This window comes from Mytilus californianus, unplaced genomic scaffold, assembly GCF_021869535.1.
Source record: "Mytilus californianus isolate M0D057914Y unplaced genomic scaffold, xbMytCali1.0.p SCAF_20, whole genome shotgun sequence".
NCBI lineage: Eukaryota > Metazoa > Mollusca > Bivalvia > Mytilida > Mytilidae > Mytilus > Mytilus californianus.
In genome coordinates, this window is record NW_026262669.1 from 8,585,812 (window position 1) to 8,601,713 (window position 15,902).

At 32.3% G+C, this 15,902-nt stretch overlaps 1 protein-coding gene and 1 long non-coding RNA gene across 3 annotated transcripts in view; one reads left to right on the top strand and one right to left on the bottom strand.

The window, feature by feature from the left end:
- Positions 1-15,902, top strand: part of LOC127731750 (alpha-(1,3)-fucosyltransferase 7-like) — a 637,348-nt gene that overhangs the window by 74,947 nt on the left and 546,499 nt on the right. The gene's annotated exons all lie outside the window — the stretch shown is intronic.
- Positions 861-13,955, bottom strand: LOC127731769 (uncharacterized). Its single transcript, XR_007995746.1, has 4 exons — positions 13,683-13,955; positions 10,425-10,712; positions 8,899-9,244; positions 861-7,542 (listed from the first exon to the last, which is right to left on the bottom strand). It is a non-coding gene; the product is annotated as an uncharacterized LOC127731769 (long non-coding RNA).

The window sequence follows — 15,902 nt, forward strand, 5'->3', positions numbered from 1 at the left end:
ATGGGGGTTCAAAAATGACAAACCTCTTTTTACGTTCTTTCTATGATATTACTGTAAGGTTAGGAGTCAGGCCAGTGACTCATGGCTTCAATGAATATCTATGATTCCTAAAGAAGATCCCGAATTTTAGATTTCCTTGAAGTTTGGTTTCAATGAAGTCGTCAAATGATTTTTCACGATTTTTTTTATTTGAAATGTGCGAAAAGTTTTTAAACAGAAAATAAGAGAAAAGGGTAGGCACATGTAAAACGCTCAAAAGAAGATTGTGTTTAAAATAGCAAAGCATGATAATTTTTATTGAGAACATAACTACAACAGAATGAAATTTAAATAAAAGAGGGGTTTTCCCTCAAGCCGGGTAAATTTTCCCAGTCAGGGCATTTCAGTGCATGTTCATAGATCTCCATTAAAGTAGAACTTACAAATCACGCAGTCAAGGATAATCTGATTAAGTCGTTTTCCTGTAAATCGTTTCTTTTATGTGATTTGTCTCTATTGATACAGGTAGAGGAAATTTGTGTTTAAAGCAACCAACTTCTCTGTAATTTTCATAAGGACAAAAAGCCATCCTTAAATATAAAATTATTTATATATTGAATATATATTCAATTCTCCAAACGTCCTTTGCATTTGCGCGTTTGAAATCCTTCATCACATCCACGAAATTGTCCACGTCACAAGACATTGCTCTTGATTTTGAACATTTGCTCATGTGCAAACGGATGGCCTGGAGATAGAAATTGTTACCTATTCTTCCGGCTAGCCGGAACAGTACACACTCCGTTTAAAAAATTGTATACCAAATAGAGAAATAGAGAAAACGTGACAGAATGGTGAAGCTTTTAAGGAATGAACATGACTAGTGGTTGATACTTTATAGTCAGGAAAATAATGTTACAGAACATATATAAACATAAGCAAATAATAAATATCATATACAAGTAGTACATATGTCAATATTAAATACACTGAAAAAAACGATCATATCTTTATCCTACAATTGGAAGGTTTACATAGATATAAAACCAGGTTAAACTACCCTTTTTATCGGAAAATGCCTGTACCAAGTCAGGATTATAGCAGTCGTGTTTCACTTGTTCCGTTAATGATAAAATTTGATTTTGTAAAGCTCGTACTAGATACCACAACTTCATGTTGTACATTTATTGAATTAATGAACAAAAATGTTATCTGTAGGTCATCCGTGCATTTGTTTAATGAACAGCATTGACATGTTTAAGTTATGGCCAGTATATAAAGTATATCACTAGATTCAGCTCTCTTTTTAAGATAAGTATAATGTGCCTTGCTCCTTGATTTTTTTTTTTGGGAAATTTTAGCTTTTTAAATGGACAAATTACATTTACACATACATTGTTAAATAAAGGCAACAGTAGTATACCGCTGTTCAATAAGACGTTAAGTAAGATAGAAGCAGCATTCACATGATATCCGTTATAACTGTCAGCATTAGGCATTTCTGATAAATAACATGGAGTGTTTAAGTTGTTTAAGTTGCTTGTTACCTACAGATGTACACGCCATTCATAGAACCATGTCGTAGGTCGAATATGTGCTTCTAAGAAACTGGCTCACAAATCTTATTTGAACATTGTATAAATAATATAACTGTGACCATATATTATTTTTGTTTGTTCTTGATGTCTATCTGAAATTCGAGATGGTGGTAACTCTGGTACACAGTATAATATTGAACATTTTGAGAATGACATAGGTTAATCACTATCATGCACATTACACACAGAATACACAAATTTACAATACTAAATTTCTAAAGAAATATGGATTCCACAACTGCAACAAGTGTGTTACGATATTTCTTCACTCGAGACAGTTAAATTTTAATATTTAAAACGGGAGGTTTGCCGAACTTTTTAAATAATTAGAATTTTACTGTTGAAAGTGGAGAACATAAGTAAATATTGTCAATACCATACAAAACCGTAATACACGAGTTATAGTGGTGGAATCTGTTTATTTAATGATTTTTATCCTTTTGTTTAAAAGATTTGCAGAAAGTTGTGTTCTTTATATGTGACGTCAATAGGCATGGTCGCCTTTTTTTCATGAAGTCACAATAGGAAATTCAGAAGAAACCAAGAAAATTAGATGTCATAATTACATTTCGACCAGTGATTTGTCGAGAATTGATATTTCACTAGTGAGGAGAAATATTTTTCTCACACCGATCAAGAAATGTTATATTAAAATAGCAGAAAAATTAGAGAATAAGTTATATACAACAGAGAATAAATGTAATCCTAATTCAAATTATATTTAAGTTAATAACAAAGGATAAAACATGTATGTGTGAGCCAAGGCTCCGTGTTGAAGGCCGTACTTTGACTTATAATGGTTGACTTTTTACAAATTGTGATTTGGATTGAGAGTTGTCTCATTAACATTCATAACACATCTTCTTATATCTATGAATAATTCAAACAAAGTATAACTTTTATAAAAATGAAAATATAAGGTCTTGGTTCAAATAAGGAGGTACTGATATAAACATAAAAATGTAAGCTCCTGATAGTATTAATGTATAAGATATATACAACAGAATGTCAATATAGGGTCCAGATTCACATTAAGTATCATGTACATACAAAGAAACTTAATTGCAAGGTTCTTATCCATATAATGAAAAACTTATAAAAAAAAGATAGCAATGTATATAAATGTAAGGTCCCAAATTCAAAAAAAGAATAACTTATATACAAATGCAAATGAATGCATGGCATACACATGTGTGGTCCCCGTTCAAATAAAGAATAAATTATATACAAATGCAATTGAATACATGGCATACACATGTGTTGTCCCCGTTCAAATACAGAATAACCTATATACAAATGTAAATGAATGCATGGCATACATATGTGTGGTCCCCGTTCAAATAAAGAATAACTTATAAACAAAGCCAAATGAATGCATTGCATACACATATTTGGTCCCCATTCAAATAAAGGATAACTTTTTTACACAGTCATATTCATGCATTGCATACACATGTACGGTCCCTATTCAAATAAAGAATATCTTATATACAAAACAATATGAATGATTGACGTACACATGTATAGTTCCCATCCAAATAAAGAATATCCTAAATACAAAGACATTAAAAAAACAAGGCTTCGATACAAAAAATAAATAACTCATGCACTTTTTGCAATTATAATGAAAAGCTCATACACAAAAACATATAAATTGAAGGTCCATATTGCAATACCGAACTAATTATATACATGATATGTAAATGAACAAAAATTATAATTCATAATGAATAACTAAAAGCAAAGAAAAACACATAAAACATTTTGATTCAAATGAAGAATAACTTGCATACAATCAACATACATATAAGGTTCGTGCTGTTTCAAACAATGAATAACTTATAACATAAACAATAAATGAGTGAGCATATGGATCATTTATTCAGTTGTTATTGCTTGTCGAGAAAATCATAGTTCTTCAATGCAGTCTAAAGATATAAGCACACACATGCACGGTCCCTATTCAAATAAAGAATAACTTATATACAAAAAATATGAATGATTGACGTACACATGTATAGTCCCCATTCAAATAAAGAATATCCTATATACAAAGACATTTAAAGAACAAGGCTTCGATACAAAAAATAAATGACTCATGCACTTTTTGCAATTATAATGAAAAGCTCATACACAAAAACATATGAATTGAAGGTCCATATTGCAATACCGAACTAATTATATACATGATATGTAAATGAACAAAAATTATAATTCATAATGAATAACTAAAAGCAAAGGACAACACATAAAACATTTTGATTCAAATAAAGAATAACTTGCATACAATCAACATACATATAAGGTTCGTGCTGTTTCAAACAATGAATAACTTATAACATAAACAATAAATGAGTGAGCATATGGATCATTTATTCAGTTGTTATTGCTTGTCGAGAAAATCATAGTTCTTCAATGCAGTCTAAAGATATAAGCACAGTACCATATGTGTTGTGATTCAATCTATCTTAATTAAACAGGTTGATTGACTGGGTTGAAATCTACCTTAATCGGTTGAGAGGAAAAAATCCGGGTTACAAACTAAAACTGCGGGAAACACATCAACTAACAACTGCTATCTTCAGGACTTAGTACAGGACATTTAAAAAAAAATGTTGGTTGAACCTGGTTTTATGGCTAGCCAAACTTCCCGCTTATATGGCTATGTTAAAAAATATCGCTAAAATGACAACACTACGTGACAGGAATACAGTACAAACAAACACAAGAACACTCAACAGAGAGAAACGCATTCATAAATAATATAATAGTACATTGAAACGCATAACAACGGACATCTTTCTTTATCGCAGCACAGGTACCACAAACAGTGACGTATTTAAACTCATTAAATATATATGCCTGTTAGTATTTTTGATTTGTTATCACGAACTTAAGTTCCATTTTCACAAATATCACAAATATCATACAGACCACAATTAATCCTTTAAGGTTTCAACTCATCAGGCATAATTGACCTTAGGTGGATTTGGATATGTTTATGTCGGTTTGGTCATATAGATCTTTAACTGTTTCGGTTCTTATACATCCTTGGTTTTCAAATATTCGACTTTGAGCGTGCCTGATGAAAGTAAAGCCGAAAAAAGCGCTTCGGACGCATGTATAACTTGTTGTTTTTATTTTCATAGGATAACTAGATAAGCGTCATCTGTTGTGAAGAACAACGTATAACTCTAATCTATCATACTATGTATGACTGACAAAGGTTATCATACAAGGAGCACAGTTAAAAAAAATCTTATGTCCAGCCAGTTTCGTTTCTTATTTCGGAAAAGACATTTTTCGTGTAGCTCTGACAGTTGATAAAACATACTTTCCGAAAGTTTATAACCAACAAATACATGTACGATGAAGTATTTGTAAATTTGAAAGTGTATGGGACATTGATGTTGAAATATAACCCTCGTTCACTTCTTCAACAAGCTTTACATATAAAAAAAAAAATGTTGCAATGATTTATCATTCACAGTTTAACAAGAGTGCACACACTGTATTTTGCCGGTTTCACTAAAGACGCCTGCATTTTACGTTGACAAAAAAAGCTAAGACACCACTTGATAAATTACATACTCATAAACATTATCTGTATGAACCTTCAACTAATCATGATAAATGTTACATGTGTTAGTTGCAAAAAAGCTACGTCAATTAACAAGCACAAAAGAAAGTGACAATGTAATTCATGTGTAACAAAAACAAAATATACTGCAAAATATATATATACAATATTATTTATTTTACACTCCTATTTACAATGGTTGCAATATAAGCTATTTGTCAAAGAGACATGTAAAAACACACACAAAATAAGCAATAAACCTGAATTTCGCATCAGTTGGGTGAGTTCTTCATCAGTTTATAGAAATAAAAGTTGCATCTGGTGGTCTTGTTTGTCGGCAATAAAATAACAAATAGCCTCTGGTTGTCTTGTTTTTAATCAATTAGAATAAAAAAGGTGTATCTAGTAGCCTAACTTTTCAGCAATAGAAATAAAAACTGCATGTGGTGGTGTTGTCTTTTAGAATTAAAATTTGCCTCCGGTGTCAATGTCTTCGTCGATGAACTCTAAAGATTGCCCCTAATGGTTAAGTTCTTCATCCATAAGAATAAAATATTGCCCCTGGTGGTTGAATTCTTCATTCATAAGAATAAAAGATTACCCCTGGTGGTTGAGTTCTTTGTCCATCAGAATACAAGATTGCCCCTGGTGGTTAAGTTTTTCGTCCATGAGATAAAAAGATTGCCCTTGGTGGTTGAGTTCTTCGTCCATAAGAATACAAAATTGCCCCTTGCTGTTGAGTTCTTCTTCGTCCAGTAGAATTCCAAATTTCCCTTGGTGGTTGAGTTTTTCATCCATCAAAAATAAAAGATTACCCCTAGTGGTTGAGTTTGTCATCCATAAGAATAAAATAACACCTTCTTTAGTTGTGTATTATCTATTTGAATTAAAAAGTGTTTGTCTGATGTTAATGTTCTTTTTTCAATCAGAACTGAAGATTGCCTCTGGTGGTAAAATTCTTTATCTCATCAAATGGACATCATTTCTAGAGAACCATGCAATACAAAGCGCCAAAATATACCAAGGAGACATTAAAATCACACACGTCGTAGTCAAACTGACAACAACACTACAAAACATATAAACCGCAAGAAAACTGAATATGTCCCAATACACAACATAACATGCTAAAGATTGAGACACAAGAACACACAACTTCCTGTCAGGTTCTTGTTGAAATATTTACAGCAGGTGTAGGATTTGACAGATTTGTGTAATGTACAACCAATGGTTTCACGTTTGCCATCTGATAAATAACAAATGATGATCATTAACAAATGCTCTTCACATGATTAATTTCTGACAGATAAAATACAATTCCCTTGTACACTCAGAGAAGAATAAAGAATAATCCCCCGATAAAAATTTGCCGTACATCCCCTGCTGTCTAAGATTTCCGAAGGCAGACATTCTTTTCATTTGATTTAAACAGCATAAAAGAGAACATTAAACAAGACCTTTCTTAAGTAATTTCTACCGATTTTGGATCGAATTGCATGGTCCAATAATTTCAGAAAGGACACAAAGGGATAACACTGGCTCGTAATAATTTAAACTGAATATAGCATTAAACAATAACTTCTCTCCTTGGAAGATTTTTTCTTCTGCCAAGCTATCTGCACCTTAGAGTCTGTATTGTAACCTTCATGGTAAAAAGATTTAACTATAAAAGTAAACAGTTTCTGTCATACTATCAACACCTTAGTGTCTATGTCCTTCACAGTAGTAGGTTTCTGCCACACTATCTGTGGAAGGGTCAAACATCACTGGTATTCATGTTTGGTTTTAAGTCGCTTGCAATTGTTGGCTTTCTTAGGTATCAGACATACTGCTAACATGTCTATTAATTCTGCCCGAAAACTTCACATTTGATATATGTTATGTTATATAACTACACTTAAATAATCTAGTTTCATAAACCTTAAAACTGAAATTCAATAACTTACAAACTGAAATAAATTTTAAATTATCTTGCAAATATAAAAAAAAAACGAAAAACAAATGACTACATTAAAAAATATACTCTTCACGGAATTTTGGTCAATATGATAAGTTACAGGTAACATAAATATACAGGTAAACACTATTATCAAAAATTAGCAACAAATTAAAATACCTTTTAAATTCTACCATGAGAGCTCGACATTATAGCTATTATAAATAAATATTTCAAATTTTCCTATTATCAGTTGTTAACTCAAAAATACATAATATAAGGGTACAAATATTGGTCCACATTTAATTGGGTTATATTGCTTTGGTTAATTTATGTACGTCTCCCTCCAATCATCATCTTCTTTGTTCATTGGTGTCTAACAAGGAGATGTTGATAAAAAGACTTTGACGATACTTTGTGGTTTCCGTTTCAGGTATTTTATCTTGTCTCTGTATAAATTAAAAGCTAACCAGTTAATGTTTTTCATTTTTCGAAATAGTGAACAATTCATATCCTTTTAAATATTATATAATAATGGATAATGAATGGGATGATATACTATAATGAATGCTGACCCTTCCAGATCACCCCAGTACACAACTAAGGTGTTCCAAAAGGGTCAGTATTGATGGTAAATGGGATGATATAATGTAATCAATACTGACCCTTTTGGAACACCTTAGTACACCACTGGATAATGAATGGAATCATATAATGTAATGAATGCTGACCCTTCCAGATCACCCCAGTACACAACTTGATGGTAAATAGGATGATATAATGTAATCAATACTGACCCTTTTGGAACACCTTAGTACACCACTGGATAATGAATGGAATCATATAATGTAATCAATGCTGACCCTTCCAGATCACCTCAGTACACCACTTGATAGTAAATAGGATGATATAATGTAATCAATACTGACCCTTTTGGAACACCTTAGTACACCACTGGATAATGAATGGAATCATATAATGTAATCAATGCTGACCCTTCCAGATCACCTCAGTACACCACTTGATAGTAAATAGGATGATATAATGTAATCAATACTGACCCTTTTGGAACACCTTAGTACACCACTGGATAATGAATGGAATCATATAATGTAATCAATGCTGACCCTTCCAGATCACCTCAGTACACCACTTGATGATAAATGGAATGATATACTGTAATCAATGCAGACCCTTCCGGAACACCTTAGTACACCACTGGATAATGAATGGAATGATATAATGTAATCAATACTGACCCTTTCGGAACACCTTGGTACACCACTTGATAATGAATGGAATGATATAAGGTAATCAATACCGACCCTTTCGGAACACCTCAGTATACCACTTGATAATGAATCGGATGATATAATGTAATCAATGCTGATCCTTTCGGAACAACTATAACACATATTTGTATTTCGTTAATTGCTTTGTACATTCATCAGACCGTTATTGTTCTCATTTCGGGGCGTGTATAGGTTGTTTTGAAGTATACATTTTGCTCATAGCTGAATAACGTACTTATAATTGCTAGTTTGCCCGCAATGTTGTCTGTTTTGGGGCGTTGTCTAATTGACAATTATATCACATCTTCCAATTATGTATCTTAAAAAAATATTGTTTTTGTTAAACTGACGATATGCATAATCTTTATCATTACGCTAAATATATTTAATTCACTTATTCATTTAAGATTGCAAATTATTTTAAACTTCGACTTTCTGTCATAGCTAAGTGAAAATAAAAAAAAAGTTATGTGTAGTTTATCCAACAAACACATACATATACTTTCAACTTACTCTCCTTCAGTTCATTTGAAGCAACTCTTAATGGTTGATATATCTCTGCTTGCGACTGTTGTGTTTTCTATTTCATCTGCCAGTTCTGCATATACAGAGTCTTCTCGGAGAGCTTTGATAAATTCAATAAATTCATGTTCACTTTCATGCAAAAGTATGTCCATTAATTTCCTGTTCTTTTGTATTTGTGCTGGACAAGCATTTATCATTTGACTATCAGCTATGGTCAACACATCACGTGATATCAGATGATCGACTATTTTCTCATGCTGTATACTGTCAATGATGTTTGAGTAGTTCTTTTGTAGACGAACTTTATACATCGGAACAGTCCAATTTGACAACCCTACAAATGTTTTACAATTTTAATTATCGCCACGTCTACTTGTATATCATGAATAAATAAGCATAAATAAGTCTGGATTGAAAACAACGTTCAAACCTATGATTGCGTTGGATAAAAACCGCAATTTTTATACGTGTGCATGCAAAACAAATTTCTTGGTAGAGGGGTCTAATAAATAAGCTTTATATTCATACGAGCAATCCCACGTTTTACTCTATCTGGTAGAAGAGAGGGTCAAATACTGCATGCAGCATCATTGTTGGGGAGTAGTCCTTTCAATGAAAATATTTTCTGAAAAAATCTATTTGAATTCAAAACTGTGCATGTGGAATAGTGGAGTTCTTATTGTATGTTCTATTAAAATGTGAAACAATATGAATCACTGTATAATGATTTGGGCAACTGAATACTTAATTGTACAAGCCTAATCACGTATCAAACCTGTTGTGTTGTCTACCTTACAGGAATCAGGATATACACAATAAGACACCATACCTTTGGAAGGCTTGATATGAAATAAACACATGTATTTTACTTTTTTAGTTCGTTTTTGTTTTTGTGTGACTTGACCTCAGCAGTACTAAACAATATGTAATATATAAACTTAACCAATGTGATTTGTTATGTATTACACATAAATTTGGTTTCTTCTTGATATACATGATGTTAAAGTCAATATTAGCATTGACAACGTAGAACAAGTAATTGTAATAGCTCATGTGTTAAATATTCCATGACACAAATTATGTTAAAGTCAACAGTAAAGTTCACAACATAGACCAAGTAATTGTAATAGCACACGTGCTCAATATGCAACACGAACATGATGCAAAATCTTACTAAAGCCATTCATGCGTAAAATGAAGGTCAGCAGTGACCTTATCTTTAGTGAATAATCCTCACCAAACCAGGTGATTCAAGTGAATAAGTAGGTTGCCTATATCTTAGGCAGACCACACAATTGACCCAGGATGGCGGAACAAAATAATTGCGTTGCCTATATGTTGGGGCAGAGCACACAATTCACTCAGAACTGAAGAACAATATAATTGTGTTACCTATATCAGTATTTGTATAAGATGTAATAATCAACATGAATACTACATCAATGTAATACAAAACACTATTCAATTTGTATTTGTATTTAAATAAACCAAACAAACACCAAAACCGGTCATACCTTTATTTTCCATGTTTTCAGTATATACTAATGCTGCACTTGAGGCTTCTTCATGTGATTCACATTTCAAATCATTTGCTAGATCTGTGTATCCACTTGTTCGTAGTGCATCAACAAACACAGAATAGGTAGGCTCTCCCCTCTTGTTCACTACTTCAAGTAATGCTTTATTCTGATCATCTTGTCTAACAGGTTGTTCAATGCTTCGTCTGTCATCTGATGATATTACCAAATGTGACATCATATAATCTAAAATCTGACTGATTTGTATGTCGTGTATGATTCTCTCTGGAATGTGAAACATACATACAAACTTATAGAAATGTGAAACATACATACAAACTTATAGATAAGACTGAACAACACGAATACATCTATCATTATCAACATATATTATCTTTTTTTTCTAATGTTTATCACATTTTAGTCTGATTTCGTTATTCAAAAGACTAATGAACTCGATAAAAACCATTCTCAGTTTTATTTTGATAATTGTTCATGTGTTTATATATGTAATGTTGATAAATATGATTACAAACTTTTCATTCGCTAAATATACGTGTTTTTCCCTGTTTTGCATAAATCAGACTTTATAACGATCAATGATTGATGACGAACTAGGATTCCAGTGCCCGTTGACAGACTGATATGCACACATTAACTTATCCAATATTCCTTCTTCTGCTCTTGTTTAAGATATCACGTCCCATCAAACTATATGATTGCCAGGAGTAACCATATAGCTGCTTGTTATATTGTTTAAGGTATCACGTCCCATGAGACTTTATGATTTCCAAGAGGAACAATACAGCTGCCTGTTATCTTGTTTAAGGTATCACGTCCCATGAGACTTTATGATTGCCAGGAGGAACAATACAGTTGCCTGTTATCTTGTTCAAGATATCACGTACCATGAAACTATATAATTGACGGGAGGAACAAAACAGCTGCCTGTTCTCTTGTTTAAGATATCACGTTCAATTAAACTATAATGATAGCCAGGAGGAACAATACAGCTACTTGTTATCTTGTTTAAGGTATCACGTACCTTGAAACTATATGATTGACAGGAGGAACAAAACAGCTGCCTGTTATCTTGTTTAAGATATCACGTACCATGAAACTATATGATTGACCGGAGGAACAAAACAGCTGCCTGTTATCTTGTTTAAGATATCACGTACCGTGAAACTATATGATTGCCAGGAGGAACAAAACAGCTGCCTGTTATCTTGTTTAAGATATCACGTACCGTGAAACTATATGATTGACAGGAGGTAAAATACAGCTGCCTATTATCTTGTTTAAGGCCATGAAACTATATAATTTCCAGGAGGAACAATACAGCTGCCTGTTATCTTGTTTAATGTTGCGTAATCATTGTTTACTAGTGTTATGTGATCTGGTTTTTTGTCTTTGTCTTAACAAGAATGCTTTTGAGTTTGAAGTTGGTTCTCTTATATCTCGTTGTTTTTAAATTGGCAATATTTCTACCAATGTTTAATATGTTGTATTATACCATATGCTGGCAACAATATTTAACCGATGTTCAAATATATTTTTTTAGAGAATCTTACTGAGCATAGAAACTGAAGGTTGATCAAAGAAACTAAATAATGGCTAAGTGATACGAAATCAAGGCCAAGTTATCTCAGTCATATAGATTATATATTATCTTATACTATATCAATGATCCTACAATTACCAAAATGAGTTGGGTGAAGCCAATTATAGGTCTCGTTTGGCCTTTATTAACAAATACTGTTTATTCCGCGATAAAAGTCCCCGACATGTAAAATAATTGAATATGCGGCAATTCAATTTAAACAAAATAATCAGCAGTCTCATTTATGAAAAAGCAATTAAAGCAAAACAAATATAGTTGACATATAGTTTAAGTAAGAAAGAAACCTTAGCATAGAAACTTAAGTTTGACCAAATAAACAAAATCATGCCTACGTGATCCCAGTCACATAGACAATGTTGCCTTATAACATGACAATCAGGGGTCACCTTACAGCGTCAATTTAAACAAAAAAACCAACATCCTTATTTATGACTAATCAATTAAAGAAAATCGAATATGACCATAACCAACAGTTATTAGATCTAGAACAAACAAAACAAAGGCAAACATGTGTTTCAAAAAAACCCTACCTATTCTAATTTTTTTTAGTTTGAAGGTCGTTCTTTTGTATCTTGTTGTTTTTTAAATTGGCAATATTTCTACCAATGTTTAATATGTTGTATTAAACCATATGCTGGCAACAGTAGTTAACCGATGTTCAAATATAGTGTTTATAAAGAAACTTACTTAGCATAGAAACTGCAGGTTGATCAAAGAAACTAAATAATGGCTAAGTGATAACAGCCACATATACAATGTTGTCTTGTAACATAAAAATACGGAGATGTGGTAATTATCCAAATTACGTAAGTTTAGGCAACTATATGTCACCGTACAACGTCAATTTAAACAAGAAAATTAACAGTCTAATTTATGACAAACCATTTAAAGAAAAAAAAACAAATATGACGAAATAAACCAATATATGTTCAGTGATACAAGGTAAGGGAGGTAATTTTATAGCAAACTTTCAGGAGAATGCAAGTTAACTATAACCAGTAGTTATTAGATCTAGAACACAAAATACATGTGTTTCTGAAAACCTAACCTATTCCATTTTTTAGTGCTTGCCTCAAAACCTTGGAGCAAACACTAATAATGCAAGACCGTGTTTCCTGTTTAAAACAGTCAAAGACTTTTAAAACCATGAATGTTTTGTCTACCTTCCTACATCTCAAACATAAACAGTTAAACGTAAAAAAAAGTATGATTATATTAGGCCTTAGGAAGCTATCAGTAGGTATTTAACGAGCAGTTCAACTTTAAAATAAACTACAGTAAAGTGCAATAGACTGAAACAACAGGTCAAAGACAGCATTGAAAGAAATAACAAATCATGGACAAGAAGAAGAACAAAAAAGTACAAAGAAACAAATTACAGTCTACAAAAAAAAACACAGACACCTAAGGACTGCGCAAAATTAAACCCGGGAAAATCGGGATGATCACATGTGCACTGGAAGGGTAAGCAGATCATGTTCGACTGATGACACACATCGCGCTGCTGATGGCATGTTACAGTTCTGCGACAAATAACACCAAGTGATGTCAAATGGGTCAGACAGAGAAAGGGAAACTTGACCAATAGACAGATGTTTGGGAAATGGATTATTATGTCAGAATGTACAAACCTGCCACTTCCTCTTTTAATCTTACTTCCACTTCCTCCTCTATTCCTACTTCCACTTGTTCCTCTAATCCTTCTTCATATGTTAAGAATGATAAAACTCGAGACAAGTGAAGGCGATGAAGAGCCCGTTCTAAAACTTCATATGTAGCTTCTGGAAGTCTCCTCCATTTGTTAAGGACCTCCTCTGTTTGGCTACGAAGATTTGTCACATGGTTGTTTTCAATCTGCTGCATCTGAACAACCGTAAGTCCAAGTTCTATTCCAAGCTGGAATGTTTTAATACCAATATGATCCGGCAATTGCTGTATATTGGAATCTGATGGTCTAAGTTTCAACTTATCTCCTGGTTGATCTAAAATACATATGACAAGTTTACTATGAGAATTAGCTACTAGTATTAATAATTTATAATTTATAATGTAGGACCATAAAATCAAAATAATATTTGTGTAGGACCATAATTGTTGCATACTTTTTGTGTCGGACCATACACTCCTCATACTATTTGTATAGGACCTGAATGGCAACACACTATTTGTGTAAGAACTAACTATCATCATAATATTTGTGTTAGGCCCTATTGTCATCAAATTATATGTGTCGGCCCCTAATGTCATAATGATATTCGTGTAGGACCTAATGACATCACACTATTTGTGTAGGACCCTAATGTCCTCATACTATTTGTGTAGGACCCTAATGTCCTCATACTATTTGTGTAGGACCCTAATGTTATCATATTATTTGTGTAGGACCCTAATGTCATCATATTATTTGTGTAGAAACTAAATGGCATCATACTATTTGTGTAGGGCACTATTGTCACCATACTCTTTTTGTAAGACCTTAATGTCAACATACTATTTGAGTAGGAACTAAATGGCATCATACTATTTGTGTAGGACATGAATGGCATTTTAATATTGGTATAGTGCTTTTAGGTCATCATACAATGTATGTACGACCTCAATGTCGTCAAAATATTAGGAGTCATTCTCTGTAAGCATCAAAATCATGTGGAAATGACAAGTCACAGAATTGGTTCAAAATTTGTAAAAATGTTCTAACAATTGATATAAACTGAAATATACATGAATTTTCACTTAAAATTTTGCGGTTGCTATGGTAACCGCTTGAACACTTTTTGGTCATTTTTTGTAAGTAAAAAAGGCTTAAAATGTTCAATTACTCTTGGATGTATATGGCCTTTTAGAGAATAAAAAAGAAAATTGTGTTTGTTGTTATGACTAAGTTTGGTTATGACATATTTAAAAAATGCATTTAGAAAAATATATTATTCAGCAGTTTGGTCAAGAACCTAATCCCAAAAAGGGTCAAATTCCTTGTGTATTGGGAGTCCTTTTTTACCATGTTTTGAAAGCTTTGAGATTTTTCAACCCAGATTTTCCTGATATGGCTAAAATAATTTTTTAATAGTCTAACCATTGCTTAATCAAAATACAAAAAATTGAGAGGGGTATATTTGAAAATTTTGCAAAATTCTATTCTATGAAAAAACTGTTTTTAATATTGTTACAAATAGAATACTGAAATTAACACGAATGCTTTTTTTTGTCTGGAAATACTTAATCCTGCTCTAAGAAAAAATAAAAGTTCTCAAATTAAATATAACAACTGCTGGATTCTTAAATCTCAATTAAAAGCCACTTTCAGTACACCAACATTTGGCGGTAAATGATTCTCTCTAGATTTTTCATGCATTTAACATTGGCACTTTTTTCTTTTAAAAACAATGAAAACATTACAAGGATTTTATAAGATTTTAAAATATAGCTTTTTAAACTATATGTAATATAACTATGAAAAGAAAAGTAGGGGTAAGTGGGCAAAATATTTTAATGGCACTACATGGATAAAACCAGAGGATTCTGAATATGTGACGAAAAAGTCAACAACAATAGTAGCGAACATCCACAGCTAAAGACAGTGAAGTATATATTTTACAAGCATTAACACATTCCCAAAACTTGCTCAAGCAAAATGGAGAAAGGAAAAGGAGGACTCTATGCATGGTATACAGGGCAATTGGTACACACCAAATGTAGACCATTCAAAGAAGAGGTCGGGTCGAGCAGTACCTGCTGTGAACCTGGAGGACAAATAAAATGTTCTGAACGCCTGTCAGAAAGAGACATACTTTTGACACGAAAACAATATGGAAACGTTTTACTGTATGAGCTCGGTAAGTAAAAACTATTTT